Source organism: Aquarana catesbeiana, linkage group LG05 (assembly GCF_042186555.1).
Source record: "Aquarana catesbeiana isolate 2022-GZ linkage group LG05, ASM4218655v1, whole genome shotgun sequence".
Lineage (NCBI taxonomy): Eukaryota > Metazoa > Chordata > Amphibia > Anura > Ranidae > Aquarana > Aquarana catesbeiana.
The window spans coordinates 421,979,942-421,998,790 of NC_133328.1; the positions used below are offsets into that span (position 1 = coordinate 421,979,942).

The 18,849-nt window shown below is 41.5% G+C and overlaps 1 protein-coding gene across 1 annotated transcript in view; it reads right to left on the reverse strand.

Annotated features, from left to right (window-relative positions):
• Window positions 1–18,849, reverse strand: part of GALR1 (galanin receptor 1) — a 557,656-nt gene that overhangs the window by 80,531 nt on the left and 458,276 nt on the right. The gene's annotated exons all lie outside the window — the stretch shown is intronic.

The window sequence follows — 18,849 nt, forward strand, 5'->3', positions numbered from 1 at the left end:
AACACAAGACATACAAGATGGAGAAGTATATTCTTTTATCATATAATCACACTGTAAGATGTTTTTTTACCAGTTTGTTAAAAACGTATCCATTCTTATTACGTAACTAACATTAATTGAACATAATGGTCTAAGCAGTCTGCACATTCTTGTAACATCTGTTTTATTCCATTAGATCTGAGTCTAATTCCAAAGCTCACCTCTTACCACATTATCAGTATAATTTGTAACCAAGGAAACATAAGGGTACTGTTTTCGCTTGCTAATGGGATGAATAGAAAGGTTGTTCACATATACCTAAGTAAACAAATTCCATGAATCTATATTACAAAGAAAAATAACACTTATAATGGCTAGTTGTACATATTAAAATGAGTTTAAAAAACAATAACTATATAATGGTTAATTATATATATACAGTACTGTGCAAAAGTTTTAGGTAGGTATGAAAAAATGCTGTAAATTAAGAATGGTTTCAGAATTAGAAGTGTTAATAGTTTATTTTTTATCAATTAACAAAATGGAAAGTAAATGAACAGAAGAGAAATCCAAATCAAATCAATATTTGGTGTTACCACCCTTTTGGCATCAATCTAGGTACTAGCAGAGATTTACTAAAACTGGTGCACTCAGAGTCTTAATTAAGCTTTGGCAATAAAACCTGGAAGCTTATTGGTTTCTATGCAGAGTTGCACCAGGTTTTGCACTCTCCAGTTTTATTAAATAACCCCAACAGTAATTGTGCACAGTTTTTGAAGAAACATCTTGAAGAGAACTAACCACACATGTTTTGTGGATGTAGGCTGCCTCAGATCCTTCTGTCTCTTTTTGTAAGTGTCCCGGGCAGATTTGATGCTGTTGATATCAGAGTTCTCTGGGGGACAACCTATCACTTCCAAGACACCTTGTGCTTCTTTATGCTGAAGATAGTTTTTTAATTATATTGGCTGTATGTTTTGGGTTGTTGTCATGCTGAAGAATACATTTGGGGCCAATCACCTGCCCCCTTAATTGTATGGCATGATGGATAAGAATCTGTCTCATTTTCTCAGAAATGAGGACACCACTGATGCAACATTGTGGACAATAAATACGGTGGTTGGCCATGAAAACTTAATGCAGCAGATTACAGATTAACTTTTGGATGTTTCTCGGGAGGAGGTGTCTTGGCTGACTGCAAGGTTTATGAGCAATGTTAGATTGAGCCTGTCCTAACTCTGTCCTCTTTAATATACAATGCCAAAAGCTCAGCCTCTATATCTTTAACCCTTTGCTAGCACAAACAGTGTTTAAATCTAGTTACAATTGATAATGAAGCTCAGACTAGGTACGGATAGTGTTAATTATGGCAAACGCAGCTACTCACCCCTACATACAACTACATAGGTTTTTTTTTTCTTGCTAAATAAGTATCTAAAAAAGGTTACCACATAGCAGTCGAAGCACAATTTAAAAATGAATATTTGCTGTTTTATGAGGAGCATCTAGAAATGTCTGTTGTGATTAAACAGTACTCTGAATGGTTTAGCTTTTGTCTTGAATTTCTTCTGCAAAACAGCAGCACTCCAATGTCTACAGCCTCATAGCTGTATATCTTCAGTGTGAGATCAAACACTGTGTCTGTGCTGGTTTCACAAGATTTTGAGTAAGGCTAGCCACAGACAGGTTTAAAATATGGCTGGTTCGCAGGAATTTCAATGCATATATGGGCAGGTTGACTTCAGTACAACCAGTTTGTTGGGGTTTTTCATTTAATCATTTCCCATGTTTTTTTTTTTTTGTTTTTTTCATTTACTGCCAATAGCTGCCGGCAACAATCATTGTATTTTGATGGCTGGGAAACCTCTCTATGCCAGTTCCAGGCCCACAGATGGGCAAGTGGAATCCGGATACATGGCGGGAGCGCACGTATGGGAGAGGGGGCACGTTACCGAGCATATGTGGAAGCAATCAGAATGCAGCCAATGGGAGTGTAAGTAAAACCCCCCGCTGACTGATCTGTACAAAATACAAACCTGGCAGTGAAAGAGCCGACTTTACGGCAGACTTGGTCCGGCGTACCGGATTTCGTCAGACAATTCGATCGTGTGTGGCCTCCAGTGGAGTTTGTTTTCTCAAAAGTTGGACGGACTTATGCCGCGTACACACGAGCGGACTTTACGGCAGACTTGGTCCGGCGTACCGGATTTTGTCGGACAATTCGAACGTGTGTGGGCTCCAGCGAACTTTGTTTTCTTAAAAGTTGGACGGACTTAGATTTGAAACATGTTTCAAATCTATCCGACGGACTCGAGTCCGGTCGAAAAGTCCGCTCGTCTGTATGCTAGTTCAACAGAAAAAAAGCCACGCTAGGGCAGCTATTGGCTACTGGCTATGAACTTCCTTATTTAAGTCCGGTCGTACGTCATCATGTACGAATTCGTCGGACTTTGGCTGATTGTGTGTAGGCAAGTCCGTTCATTCAGAAAGTCCGTCGTAAAGTCCGTCGAAAAGTCCACCGGGCAAAGTCTGCCGTAAAATCCGCTCGTGTGTACGCGGCATTAGGCTTCATGTACATTACAGTGGTAATTACAATGTGGTTAGGGGATCTTCAACCTCCTGCAACTTCCCTCTTCTTAAAGCGTAAGAAACACAATTTTGCTGTGTTTTGCCGCAACCGGTGGTCAAAGTAGACTATATGTACCTGAAGCCTTAAAATATTTGTATTGTTTTTATTTATTTTATCTTTTTTTTTCATTTAACTTTATTGCTATCACAAAGGGGCCTATTAAACCACCAATGTCTCCCCTGCCCTGCACTTCAGCTAATCAAGAACAGATCATGCTCTTTAATAGGTTAAGTAAGATTAAAATCCCAATTAGGTTGGTACTGCTATCCATTGCTCCAGATTTACCCTAATTTCCTGTTTTTCTGACTATGTTTTGCTAGACATAAAGTAAGAATACATCTCTAACAGTAATCTAGGCAGAAATAATTTTCATATTTTTTTCCTTGTTGCAGTTTTTCCCTCATTTTGGTAAAACCATTGTCTTCAGAACAGGAAGTAAGGGGAAATCGCTCCAATGGAGCTCCAGATAGCAGTACAAATTTTATTTCTTATCCTTCTGCACTATAACCAAAACTTGAAAAAAAAGTTCATGCCTTTACATGCACATTAAAGTATTTTTGTAAGCCTAAAAAGATGTGCAATACTGAGAAAAAAAATACTTAACATATCGTGGGGGTTCACTCATGTACCATTTACAAACTTCAGTTCAGCCTGTGAAGTATGTTTTAGGGCCATTTGGCCACTTAAATTTAAAAGTAAAGATCAAAAACACAGAAGAGGTTACCCTCACAGAAGTTTCCAGTGAAACAATGAAAAAAATAGAAATTTTTTAGCCTCCTGGCTATTTGGGTTCCATCGTTCTTGAGTCTCAGAACAGGCTTACCAAGTTATTCCAGTCCGCCTTGTCACAAACAATCTTCCCAACTTGAGCTGTACAGGCTCCTGTCAAGTTACATACTGTATAGTCTTAGTACCTTTCTCAGATTGCTTGTTGTCAGGTCACCTCTCCTTGAGGTCATCATCTGGTCTCGAGGAAAGGAGCCCTGAACCATAGAAAACCCCTTGACCAAAAGGGCTGTCCACAACTGCACAATTATGAGGTTGGTTTCCTATATAATGTGGACCCAATTCAGCTGTTACCAATCATGGAAAAAACTGCAAGACCTGTTTTCTCAACTCAGAACAGACATTTCAGAGCTCCTCAACCTGTATGAAGCCAGCCATACATGGGTGGAATTTCAAATAAAATTTTTTTCAAAAACTTTAAATTTTGTGTGTTTTCTGATCCGATGAAGCCACCACTATTTTCGAAATTCGACCAACCAAGCCTTCAATTTTACCTCATGTTGCTACAGAAAATAATTTTCGAGGCCAGGAATCTTTTTTTCTTTCCAGGTCACAGCCCATGCACATTTCTTTTTCGATTATATATCTTGCACAATTCTCCCATCATTAATTGGAAATTTGTTTGTTTTTCCAAAAATTTCCAACATGCCCTATCACGCAAATTCAATGGCCGCATAAAAATTGGCCATTGCTGCAGCCAACTAATGGTGCGAAATTCGAAAGAAAATTCTTAGTTATGATTTTTGGAAGAAAATTATTTCGGAATTCGACCCATGTATGGCCTGCTTAAGTGAGAACCCTGGATAACATCTAACCCTTTTGGAACCGTGACAAGATGAACCAATGTCACAACATTTAAATCATTTTGCTGGATTTTAATTTCTAAATACTTTAAACATATGCCACATTTTTTTCGTTTTTGAAAACATACTTTATTTATATACTAGATATGGTATATATATATATATATATATATATATATATATATATATATATATATACCCACACACACACACAGTATCTCACAAAAGTGGGTACACCCCTCACATTTTTGTAAATATTTTATTATATGTTTTCATGTGACAACACTGAAGAAATGACACTTTGCTACAATGTAAAGTAATGAGTGTACAGCTTGTATAACAGTGTAAATTTGCTGTCCCCTCAAAATAACTCAACACACAGCCATTAATGTCTAAACCGCTGGCAACAAAAGTGAGTACACCCCTAAGTAAAAATGTCCAAATTGGGCCCAGTTAGCCATTTTCCCTCCCTGGTGTCATGTGACTCATTAGTTTTACAAGGTCTCAGGTGTGAATGGGGAGCAAAAGTGCTAATTTTAAAGGATTATATGCAAGTTATTGCCATAAAGAGTGTTTGGGGACCCGGTCCTGTCCCAGGAGACATGTATCAATGCAAAAAAAAAAAGTTTTAAAAATGGCCATTTTTTCAGGAGTAGTGATTTTAATAATGCTTACAGTGAAACAATAAAAATGAAATATTCCTTTAAATATCGTGCCTGGGGGTGTCCTTAGTATGCCTGTAAAGTAGCGCATATTTCCCATGTTTATAACAGTGCCACAGCAAAATTACATTTCTAAAGGAAAAAATGTCATTTAAAACTTCAGGTCTGGTATGGATATTAAGGGGAACCCCGCACTCAAATTAAAAAAAAATAATGTTTGGGGGTCCCCCAGGCCCGCAGGCACTATATACTCTGAACAGCAGTATATATACACTATACGTCCTGCCCTATATAATCTGCAGAAAATTGGGCCTTAGGTGTTGGTGGTACCAGAACACTGTAAGCCCTTACAGTTACTCTTGTTGGGCGCAGGAATGGGCCCTGCTGTGAAATATTATATCAAGAATTGTAATTACATGCCAATGTTAAACAGGGGCAGAAAAATTGGGCCTTTGGTGGTGGTGGTGCCACAACACTGTAAGCTCTCATAAATACTCTTGTTGGGCGCAGGAATGGCCCCTGCTGTGAAATATTATATCAAGAATTGTAATTACATGCCCCTGTTAAACTGGGGCAGAAAAATTGGACCTTGGGTGGTGGTGGTGGTGCCCTAAACCAAAAATATTGTTGGAAGCTAGCATCATCAAGATTGAGGAGGAATAGGATAGTCAGCATAGACAGTCTTCAAGGGATCCCACATCCACAGCAAATTCAATCATTTACACCAGCATCAGGTGCTTGATAGCTGCTGATCCAAGACTGATTCATTTTTATGAATGTGAGCCTATCAACGGAGTCTGTTGACAGGCGCACTCTTTGACCTGTTACAAACCCTCCAGCAGCACTGAATGTGCATTCAGAAAGCACGCTGGATGCAGGACAGGCCAGTAGCTCAATTGCATATTGAGCAAGTTCTGGCCAGTGGTCCATCCTTAAGACCCAGTAACTCAGTGGATTCTCTGTTGGAAAGGTCTCCAAGTCTGCTCTTGCACCATGTAATGCAGACATGGGTGATGGTTTCTTGAACCGATCAGTCCTTGGCGCTGAGGACTAAAAAATTGTTTAAAAGCATCGGTCACCCGGTCGCCTTCTCCACCACTCTTCCTCTGACTGAACAAAGCCTCAGCAACATGTTGTCCAGCACCATGAAATTGAAACCTCCCAGGGTCTGGAAATGCATTGCACAAACCTTTCTTCAAAGCCTCCTGAAGATGTTTCATCCTCTGCTCCCTTTGCGAAGGCAGGATGAGTTCTGCAACCTTACCCTTATAAAGTGGATCGAGAAGGGTTGCCAGCCAGTAATAATCCCTCTCCTTAATACCATGAATCCTAGGGTCCTTTCGCAGGCTTTGAAGAATCAGGGAGGCCATGCAGCGTAAGTTTGCAGAGGCATTCGATTCTGAGTCCTCTGGGTCACTAAGGATCACCTAATACGTAGCTATCTACTCCCAGCCACGTACAACTCCTTGGGCTTCTGGGGACTGAAAACCATTCCTTGAAGACTGCTGCTGAGTGTTATCATCTACATTCATGCTGACACAATCTTCCTCCTCCTCCTCTTCTTCCTGTGTGTTTGGCGGGCCTGCAGGAATGCTATCTGGATAAAGGGGGCCTTGAGAGGTAAGGAAGTCCTCCTATTCCTCTCGCTGTTCTGCCTCAAGTGCCCTGTCCATGATTACACGAAGCGTGCGCTCCAACAGGAAGACTAGAGGGACAGTGTCACTGATGCATGCATTGTTACGGCTCACCATCCTTGTGGCCTCCTCAAATGGTGAAAAGATGTGCATGCATCCTTGATCAGTAGCCACTGGCTTAGTGAAAAGAAGCCAAGCTCCCCTGACTCTGTGCTGGCGCCATACTCGCACAGGTACTCATTGATGGCCCTCTGCTGTCTGTGCTGCAGCATTGCCAATGTTGAGTTCCACCTGGTGGGCATGTCAAAAATGAGGCAGTTGGTGGGCAAGTTGCATTCCCTTTGAATGTCAGCAAGCCGAGCACTGGCATTGTATAACCGGCAGAAATGACCACAGACTTTTCTGGCCTGCCTCAGGAGATCCTGTAAGCCTGGGTACCTGCTCAAGAACCACTGCACCACCAAATTCAGGATGTGCCAAACATGGAACATGGGTCAAGTGTCCCCGTCGGTGGGCAGAGTGAAGGTTGGTGCCATTGTCGCATACAACTATTCCTGGCTGAAGCTGGCATGGCGTCAACCACCTCTGAGCCTGCCCCTGCAGAGCTGACAGAATCTCTGCCCCAGTGTGGCTCCTGTCCCCTAGGCAGACCAACTCAAGCACCGCATGGCATATTTTAGCCTGACAGCTTGCATAGCCCCTTGAACGCTTATGCAGCACCGCTGGTTCAGAGGACAAATCTGCAGAAGAGGCCATAGAGGAAGAAGAAGAGGAAGGGGTGGAGGAGAGAGCTGTGGCAGAAGCACCATTAGCATTTTGGAGGCGTGGTGGCGGAACAAGCTTCAACAACACTGAGCCCTGTCCTGGCTGCATTCTTCCTTGCTGCCAGCAGAGTTACCCAGTGTGCCGTGAAGGAAAGGTAACGTCCCTGTCCATGCCTGCTGGACTATGAGTCAGCGGTAATATGAACCTTACTGCTGACCGCCCTGTCCAACAAGGCCAAACATAGAGAGACGGAATGGCCTTCCGTGAAAATAAATGGCGTCTTGGAACCTACCACTGAGGTACAGCACATTCCACAAATTCACGAAAGGGGACTGAAAAGGCAGCAGTTGCAGTGCTAGCAATTTGGCCAAGCTAGCATTTATACGCTGAGCATGTGGGTGGCTGGGACTGAATTTCTTTTTACGGTTCAGCAACTGGGGTAGGGAAATTAGCCTGCTAAAATCAGATGGTGGTGTACTGCTAGCAGATTGGCTGCAAGTACTTTGGACACCTATTGCTATACCTTCATTCCTCTCATGTCGTGTACACACGAGAGGACTTTACGGCAGACTTTGTGCTGCGGACTTTTCGACGGACTTTCCGACGGACTTTCCGAATGAACAGACTTGCCTACTCACGGTCAACCAAAGTCCGAAGAATTCGTACGTGATGACGTACGACCGGACTAAAACAAGTTCATAGCCAGTAGCCAATAGCTGCCCTAGCGTCGGTTTTTGTCCGTTGGACTAGCATACAGACGAGCGGACTTTTCGACCGGACAGATTTGAAACATGTTTCATTTCTACGTCCATTAAACTTTTGAGAAAAAAAAGTCAGCTGGAGCCCACACACGATCGAATTGTCCGACGGACTCAGGTTTGCCGGACCAAGTATGTCGTAAAGTCCGGTCGTGTGTACGCGGCATAAGTGAAGGTTTTTGAGAGGACTGGAGGTATAGTAGGGTTGGAGATCCCAAATGAGTAGCAAGGAGAAGTCCGCCTTTTTCTTTATTGTGGGTCTTTCAAGTGCTGTTGCCAATGGACTGCATGGCAGGTCATCATATGTCTGGTCAAGCATGTGGTGCCCAAGCAACTGCTGTTCTGGCCACGCTTGATACGCTTCAGACATGGGTTGCAAACAGCAACGGTGCAATCTGCTGAACATGTGTGGAAAAAGGCCCACACCAAGGAACTTTTAAAAGTCAGCGGGGAGTCAGCAGTGCCCTGCACCTGCGTAGCTCTGTGGTGTAATGCAATAGAGTGCCTGCCTTTAAGCTGCCCCTAGAGGACATCCTGCCTTGTTGGAGTTGTGCCTCCTCCTCCACTCTTCTCTCAGGCACCCAAGTACAGTCAGTGACCTCATCAACCCCTTCCTTTCTTGTCACTGGAGCAAACTTGGCAGTATGCTGCAGCTGGGGAAACATGACTGCCAGTTTCTTGTCCTTCTTGGGCACCCCCTCTCTGTAGGCTCACGTTACTCCCTTCCTCAACTTGTTAACCAACATCAGAGCCTTCAAATCGCTGCGCATCCTCCAGCAGTATGTACCCGACACTGTGGTCGAATAATTCTGGGGACTCCTCCATGCATGATGGTGGGGCTACAGAATGAGTGACTGTGGATAAGGAGCCAGTGGAATAGGCTGCTTTGGCAGCTGCGTTGGAAGGCAAACTACTCTGAGCCTGGGTGACGGAGGATGAGGAGGATGAGGACAGCTTTCTTATCCACTCTACCAACTCTTCTGCATGTTCTGGCTCATTAACATGGCCAGCAGCAGAAAATAAAGGACAAGCATGCCCCACGGCCACCTGCAGAGGATGCACCATGTCCACGACCAGCACTGTTGACTGTAGACACAGAGGCTGCTTGCCCTCTTTTAGTAGCCTGTGAGCATCTACCTCTGCTTGGTGGCCTTCTGGACATGATGTATTGTTTTGCAACACCACACTACGCTGTATTAGATACTGTGTACACTGCCTGCACTGTATTAGCAACTGTACAATGGCTGCACTGTATTGTATACTGTGTACACCACCAGAAAAGTAGTAGAACCTGTACTATGGCTGCACTGAATTTGTGCTGTGTACACCACCAGAAGTGTAGTAGAAACTGTACAAACTATATTAGATACTGTGTACACCACCTGCACTGTATTAAAAACTGTACTATAGCTGCACTGTATTGTGTACTGTGTACACCATCAGAAATGTAGTAGAAACTGTATACACTGTATTAGATACTGTGTACACCACCAGAAAAGTAGTAGAAACTGTACTGTGGCTGCACTGTATTGTGTACTGTGTACACCATCAGAAGTGTAGTAGAAACTGTACACACTGTATTCGATACTGTGTACACCACCAGAAAAGTAGTAGAAACTGTACACACTGTATATATATACAAGACTGTATATATATATATATATATATATATATATATATATATATATATATATATATATATATATTACACACTGCCTGAAGTGTATTAGAAACAGTACACCACGGAATGCACTGTAGATATGGGCTACACTGGATGCAGAGTATATACTGTATTTATTGGCGTATAACACTCACTTTTTCACCATGAAAATCAGGTGCAAATAGTGCGTGCGTGTTATACGCCAATACTTCAGTTTTAGCTGCCTCGGAGGGGACAGGGAGGGGAGGCAGGACGAGCACCGTCAGATTACATACAGTGAGAATCTCCTGTTTACTTGGCGGCCTCTGCAATAGGAACTCCTGTCTCCTGGGCCGCCATTGGACCACTGTTCTGTCTATCATAGGAGATTCTCACTGTATGTAATCTGTCGGTGCTCGTCCCACCCCCCTCCCTGTCCCCTCTGGGCTGCAGATGGGCATTGATCAGGCTGCACTGATGGCAATGGTAAGGCTGCATTGATGTGGACTGATGAGGCTGCATTGATGGCACTTGTGAGACTGCAGATGGCCATTGATCAGGCGGCATTGATGGCAATGGTGAGGCTGCAGATGGGCACTGACCCTTATTTTACTTCAAAGTTCCTTATTTAAAATGTATGTTTTTTTCCGGAAACTTCCCTCTTAAAATGAATGTGCGTTATACGCCTGTGCGTGTTATACGCCGATAAATACGGTATATATATCTTTATATATCTATATAGATATAGATATATATGAGACTGTATATATATATATATATATATATATATATATATATATATAATAATACACTGCCTGCACTGACTGACTAGACTGACTGTATATATATATATCTCTCTGTCCACACCAACAACACTACACACGGCCGCCGTGTAAGCAGCCTTATATAGTGTGGGGCGTGGACTTAGTCCCCTGAGCCATGATTGGCCAATTATGGCTCTCTTAGCAGAGCGCCCTGTGATTGGGCAAAGCATGCAGGTTCAGGTGCATGCTTTGGCGAATCATCAAACAGCAATGCACTGTGATCTCACAGTGCATTATGGGATGTTCCACGGCACTCTAATTTTCCCGCGAACGCTCCATAATGTTCGCTGATTGGTGAATGGGCGAACACCCGATGTTCGAGTCGAACTTATGTTCGACCGGAACATCAAGCTCATCCCTAGCCAAGACCCTGAAACTGAGCTGCAGCACAGTGGCCAAGACCATACAGCGGTTTAACAGGACAGGTTCCACTCAGAACAGGCCTCGCCATGATCGACCAAAAAAGTTGAGTGCACGTGCTCAGCGTCATATCCAGAGGTCATCTTTGGAAAATAGATGTATGAGTGTTTCAAGCATTGCTACAGAAATTGAAGCGGTGGGGGGTAAGACCATACGCCACACGCTGCATCACATTGGTCTGCATGGCTGTCATCCCAGAAGGAAGACTTTTCTAAAGATGATGCACATGAAAACCCACAGTTTGCTGAAGACTGGATTACTGGAACCATGTCCTGTGGTCTGATGAGACAAGATAAACTTATTTGGTTCAGATGGTGTCAAGCATGTGTGGTGGCAACTAGGTAAGGAGTACAAAGACAAGTGTGTCTTGCCTACAGTCATGCATGGTGGTGGGAGTGTCATGGTCTGGGGCTGCATTAATGCTGGTGGCACTAGGGAGCTACAGTTCATTGAGGGAACCATAAATGTCAACATGTACTGTGACATACTGAAGCAGAGCATGATCCCCTCCCTTTGTATTCCAACATGATAACGACCCCAAACACACCTCCAAGATGACCACTGCCTTGCTAAAGAAGCTGAGCGTAAAGGTGATGAACTGGCCAAGTATGTCTCCAGACCTAAACCCTATTGAGCATCTGTGGGGCATCCTCAAATGGAAGGTGGAGGAGCGCAAGGTCTCTAACATCCACCAGCTCCGTGATGTCATCATGGAGGAGTGGAAGAGGACTCCAGTGGCAACCTGTGAAGCTCTGGTGAACTCCATGCCCAAGAGGGTTAAGGCAGTGCTGGAAAATAATGGTGGCCACACAAAATATTGACATGGGCCCAATTTGGACATTTTCACTTAGAGGTGCACTCACTTTTGTTGCCAGCGGTTTAGACATTAATGACCCTGTGTTGAGTTATTTTGAGGGGACAGCAAATTTACACTGTTATGCAAGCTGTATGATGCGTAAAGTGCTCCGTGCAGCAAAGTTCCCTGAACGATTACATCATATATGATACCACTTTACCCCATAAGCATTATGTGGCCCCTAAGGTACCACCAAAATACCTGGCAGAAATTTCTGCAATGTCAGATGTGCAGTGCCTGAAATTAACTCCTGCTCTGCACGTCCTATCTGGCATCGCAGCTAAAAAAAAAACAACTTTGACTTCTAGAAGCAATGGGTGTGATGGCAGATAGGAGGGAGGGATCAGGGAGGGGAGAGGAGTTCACAGGCCTGGAGAAAACACACATAAAGGAGAAAATATTAGACTTAAACCAGATTCTGAACCTCAAAGAGACAGGCACACACTGCACATTTCTTTTTATTTATTTTTTTCTAATTATTGTTATCTTTTAGCACATTTTATGATATAGTATAGTAAGACTAGCCTAAACAATCTGATTCACTGCATCAGCCATGACTCAGCTCTCCCATTGTACATAATTATGTTACTTCCTTACATAAGTACTCCGTTGCCTGTGTGGCAGTGATCTTTAATATCACATGTAGGGCCTCTGTTTTTTTCCTTTGCTTTTGTGATTTAAGCTGATTACTTCACTCTGAGCAGATGTTTTAAAAATAGTATTCAATTTCTACAATAAGCCAAAGACTTGCAGGTATTGCATCTGTTAGGCATAAACCTGTATTCCAGAAAATTCGAAAAAACAGAAATAAAATAGCTGCAGGAGTTCAGAAATCATTTTAAAAAGATGGATGTGGTTACAAGAAAGTGTTTTGTATTAAACTAATTCTATGGTGCCATGCTAAGCAATTTATTGAGGAAAAGTATGGCAAGGCATGTGCAGGAGAGAAAAGTTTATTTTTAAATGTGACATGTCATTGGCATAGGAAGTTTAGTCTACATATTTTTTTGTATTCCCTGGTTTCTCCCTCCCCTGTCATCATCAGGCTAATGAAAAAAAAAAGTTTCCATCTTCATTACATACCCTATTTTAAATACAGAGATTTAAGCAATGACCTATGTGCTTCTCTATGCAATGCAGGCAGATCATAGCTGGTGGGAGGGGCTGGCAAGGTGCTGTACACAGCTTCCTGAAAACATCATAGAACCCTGCCTCGGTACTCCTTTCAAGATCCATCGGTCCTGATGCAAGCAGTGGACTGGATTTTGGGATGGACGGGTGTTCTTTTGGAAGAGTAGATCTTCCCGGGCAGGCTGCAATTGCATGCAGGCCACCCTAAGTAATGCCCACATGTGGTGCTGAGCCTTCATGATTGATAAAATTAATCAATTTGTCATGGTCTAGGATCAGGCCCAGAGGCCAATGACTGTAGCAGTAGAGAGGTTCATGAGTAGTCAGCAGAAAATATACCAGCACACCCTCCTAATGAATGACACAGGTTAATTCGAGGTGCAGGGTCTAAGTACTAGCTGGCATTCACCAGAGCTCCTGATGGTGGAGATGGGTTTTGCTGAGTGCTAGTACTAGGTGGTAGTCCTCAGGACCCCCCCCCCAGGGGGTAAGCAAGCTGGGTAGTTAATGTAGCAGGTAGGGATCAAGCAGATGCATAGCCAGTAAACAAGCCAAAGGTCAGTAACAAGTAGTAGCTGGATGGGATCAGATGGAAGTGTAGTCGATGAACTAGTCAAGGGTCGATAGTGAGTGGTAGCAAAGATAAGAACAGCAGCAGGTATGCAAGTAGCAAGGTATAGGCTGGAGAGAGCACAAACAGGAAATTCAAAGACGTGGCTTAAATCGGGAAATTCATGGGAAGAGTAAAGGGTTCAAGGTTCACTAGAAACAAAGCAAAGTTGTCCAAGGAATCAGGCTGTCCAGCATCTCTGGTTATACAGTGAGAAGAGCCTCAGAGGTCACAGATTCAGACCCAGATCCTGACAGCACTCCTCTCCTTCAAGATGGCCCCTAGATGTCTTAGGGCCAGGTTTTTGAGGAAATTATCTGGGGGGATGAACATTCTCCTTAGGCTCCCAAGAATTTTTCTCTGGTCCATATTTTTCTCATTAAACTAGATACTGCAATTTAATCCTAGATCAAATGGATCCTAGATTCCAGGAAGATCTTGGAATCAAGAATTTTTTCAACCATACATTTTTCTTCACTCTGTACTTCAATTAGTATTCTCCTAGAAAAAGGATTTTCATAAAATGGTTTGAGTAATGATATGAGAAAAACAGGATGCATCTTAATACTGTCAGTAATTTTTAAATGAAAAGTGACCGGCTTGCCTTGAGCAGAATTTGGAAAGGCCCCACAAACTTTTGACCCAACTTAGCCGATGGAACATTAACCTTCAAATTTTTGGTTGATAACTTTGTCATCCACATGAAAACTAGAGAGTTAGCTATGGTGTCTGTCAGCAGCATTTTTATATACTAAATTTAATTTAATACTCCTGAGCCTCCTTCAAAGTATCAATCAATTTCCCCTGAATTTCCTGTAAGGTAGTTAATGGCTTCCAGACCCACCGCAGAACATTTCTTGCGATGGGACATCCCGTGAAGGCACAATATCGTACCTGTACACCAGAAGCAGTTTCCTGTTATTTGACACAGCAGGAATTTGTCAACAGATCCTGGCTAATGATTCATGGCCAAGACCTACTGATCAGCTGTGGCAAATAACAGCCCAGAGCCCTGAGTTGACAAACAGAGGGAATGACTGCTTTGTTTCTTTTCCTCGCAAAGCAGGGAAAATAAATAAATTGATCTGTAATGCAAAGCAGCACATACTACACACATTAACACTTGTTGGGAACACAGTTAACCCCTTGATTTTCCCAAGATGTTACCCCTCCCCAGCCAGCATCATTTGTACAGTGTACAGTGACAGTGTATATTATTAGAACTGATCACTCTATTAGTGTCACTGGTGATGTCAGTGTCATTAATTTGTTCCTACAAAGTGTCAGTTAGTGTCAGATTTACCGCCACACTATCACAGTCCCAATGTAAGTCGCTGAAAGCCGCCATTACAAGTATACAAAAAATAAATAAAGAAATAAAGAAAAATTCCAGTATATATACCATAGTTTGTGGAATCCATAATGCATAATAGTGCCAGTACAAACCAACGTGATGCAGGAACCAGCGCGATTCCAGTACCGGCTCACGCATCGCAAAGAAGTTGCAGGCAGTTCACACTGCCCTATGCGAACTGCTACGGGTGTCAATAGAAAATTAATGACATCCCCAGATTAGTTTGCATATCCCAGTGCGAACTGTCAAATGGTGCAGGAATCGGATCGCATGGGTGTGAACACCCATGCGATCCAATTCCAGTGCGGACCAAAAAAGGGTCCTGTACCATTTTGGTGTGAACGTGATGCGAATTCAGTCGCATGTGATCTGCACAGTAGTGCGGTACGAATTGCATGCAATGTCTAACGACGCACCAGTGTGAACCCAGCCATACACTTATTGGGATCTTTTATATCAAAGTCATGTAACAGAATACATTTTGGCCTAAACCTATGAAGAAATTTGTATTTTTTTTTTTTTTTTTTTTTATTGTTTTGTTTTATAGCAGAAAGCAGAAAAAAAATGTTTTCAAACATTTTTTTTTTGTTTGTTTAATTTAAAAAAAAAGTGATGATCAAATACTATCAAAAGAAAGCTCTATTTGATTAAAAAAATTATATACATTTTATTTTGGTACAGTGTTGCATGACCACGCAATTGCCAGTTAAAAGTAGCACAGTGCCGAATAGCAAAAAATGTCCTGGTCATGAAGGGGGTAAAATCTTTTGGAGGCCAAGTTGTTAACCTGTCAGTAACTGCAGGTATTGGACTTGAGATAGGGAGATCAGCAATAAAAAGTGTAGATTTAATGTATGTGGCGCTACTTCTGCCTAACTACAAATAAATAATAGTGCATAAATATCTTAAATCAAGAAATGATAATTGATTAAGAGACTAATTAAACTCTTGCAAAGTGTGGTGCAATTCCACAAAAATTGCAGAAGACTGTGCAAAACAATGCAACAAAATCCATAAAAATCCGTGACTCAACAAATATACGTAAACTACAAGGATGTGCAATAATGTATAAATAACATAAATAAATACATAGAATCATAAGATGAAAACTCAAGTGACCTTTAATTGTAACATCTGAAGCTGAGCAAAACTTTTCCAGAATTTTTAAGAAAACTGTACTCCTCCATCAGACACTACAGCATCAGGAATTACATGGAGTTTAAAGACTTCCTGAGTTCTGCAGTTTGTTCAGCAGAGGATACCCCCTTAACTGATACAAAATTAACCATCTTAGTGAGACGCTTGACAATTACCAAGCTAGTGGTCATTTATTTTGAGGGATGTAAATTAATCACAAAATCCATAGAAATTGACCCCTATGGTCTTGATGCAACAGGGGGTGGCTAGAGCAACCCCAAAATTCTGGGTGTCTTTATGCATGCACAGGTCAGGCACAAGGCTGCATAGCTTTTGCCATCTTTCTTGGAATCAGGGCACCAAAAGGAATGTGATAAAAGTTCTTGTGTCTTAGAAACCCCAAAATGCCCAGCAAGTTTAGAGTCATGAACCAACCTGAGGGTTTTTACCTGAGAAGATTCAGATACATAAAGGTGGCACACTTGAGTCCAAAAGCCATTCTTGAATTCAAGGGTAATGTTTCTAGGAGGATGATTGAGAAGTGGATTATTATTATTATACCCCTCTTTGAGAAGATTCAAAAATATCTTAATACTTGTGGTCCCTAAAAAGTTCTTTTGAGGCAGGATCGTACATTCAGAGTTGCTTTCCTGGAGAGGCCCAGACAACAGCTGCAATAAAGCACCAGTCTTACCACTCCTTGACCCAGGGAAATATGAAATAACAAAATTGAACCTGGATGAGAATAGGGTCCAGCATGTGTGGACTGTTATAGGATGCTTAGCCCCCTTCCAGCAGATGCCTTCACTTGGAAAACGCTTCCTCAATTTCCAGCAATTCCCAATGTCATATTCTGTTTTAGCTGAAGACTTTACATGAGAGAAACAAGCACGCAGATGAAGTTGCATCTTTTCTCCAATTCACTGAGATAGGATAGCTCCCACAGCAGGATCTGAAGCATGAACTTCCACAATAAATGGTAGTTAAGGATCAGGAAGTACCAGTATTAGTGCAGAAGAGTCTTTAATTTACCAAAGGCAGTCTGTGCCTCAGGTGAACAAAAAAGGCATCCCCTTATTCGTCAGATGAGTAATTGGAGCAGTTACCTTGGAGAAATACCTAATTAATCCTCGGTAAAAGTTGGAAAGGCAACAAATTGTTATATTTCCTTAACATTCCTAGGGGCAGGTCATTCTACCACTGCTTTAATCTTATCGGGATCCATGCTCACTCCTAGAGAAACGATGTATCCAAAGAACTGGATCTGAGTTTGTTGAAACTCACATTTCTTAAGTTTGATGTAAAGTTGATTCTTCATTGGTCCTTCAGTGCAGACATGCTTGCAATGTTCATCCAAGTTATCAGCAAAAATTAGAATATCTTCCAGATTTGCTATCACAAATTGGTTAAAACAGTTCTCACAAAACATCATTGATAAAATATTGAAGCATTGCAAAAGCCAAACGGCATGACCAAAGACTCGATATATCCATATTTAGTAGTCTTCCATTCATCTCCAGGACAAATGCAGACAAGGTTATATGTCTGCTGTAAATCTAATTTGATAAAGATTTTAGCAGAGCAGAGTCTTTCAAAGATTTCAGGACTTGTGGGAGTGGATGGTGATTTTTAATAGTGATTTTCTCCAAATCCCTGTAGTTGATGCATGGACGCAGGGTGGATTTCTTGTTTTGCTTCCTGTCTTTTAAGGTTTTTTGTGGTAAGCAAGGAAGCATACAAACCTCTGTAGTATATTAATGTGTTTTACTAAACAAAAATTATTTTCATACATTTATAGGAAAAACAATTCAAGACATATAAAGTATTAGAAAATATGCCTACAACATGCATAAGCTGTCTATCCTTCCTAGCAATTAAGCATGTACAATGTATGTGATAGGCATACACTAAACAGTTACTTAATTTGCAATACAAAAGTTATCCCCGCACTAGTTTAGGTCTCACCAGGTGTAAAGCTGATCTTGCTCTCCAGAGATGAGAGGTTCCAGGTGCTGGCTCATGCTAGTAGAGACTATGTGCAAACGAGAAGATCTGGACAGCCGCACTCCAGGAAGTAATAATCCAAGTTTCTTTATTTTAAAATCAGGAACACGTCAGATACAGGACGTCATAGACAGAGTGTACAGATCATAGGCTAACGCGTTTCACACTTGTGCTTACTCATAGCTAATGATAATAGAAAATCAGACCACATATATACTAACTATTATTGATCACGTGACCAAGTAATCAATGCAAACACACAAAGCAGCTGAAATTCAGCTGTGGGGAATGTGAGTGTGAGTGAGCATTTAAATCTTGAAAGTCACTATGCATATAAAGTGTATATGTGTGAGCAGTAGAGGTAAATGTGAAGGTATCAAAATTATTTACTGTGAAAAAGTGCATAAAAATTATTTGTGAGTTGGAATAATGAAATATATTATATAAAAATTAAAATAAAAAAATTTAAAAATTCCAAAATATAATTGTAATAAATGCAGAAATCAATTATAAGTGAAAAGACCACAGAATGAGTGTAAATGTGGTGATACAAACATAAATTGATTGTAATAGGTGATAAAATAAATTTTATATAAATTTTGTTAGTGTCATGAATAAATAAAGTAACAAAATAAATGAAAATAAACTCGAGTAAAATAAATGGTGATATATATTTGAAGAAATCAAGAGCTAAGCTTGTATACGTGATAGATGTGGTAAATTACATTTGTGGCTAGACCGCATATGAAGGTACATGAAATTGACATTATTTTTAATATCATTTGTGTTGTAAAGAGTACCTGATCACGTAAAAAGGAAAGGTAAGGAAAATACACAGAGAAAACAGTCAGTGGATAC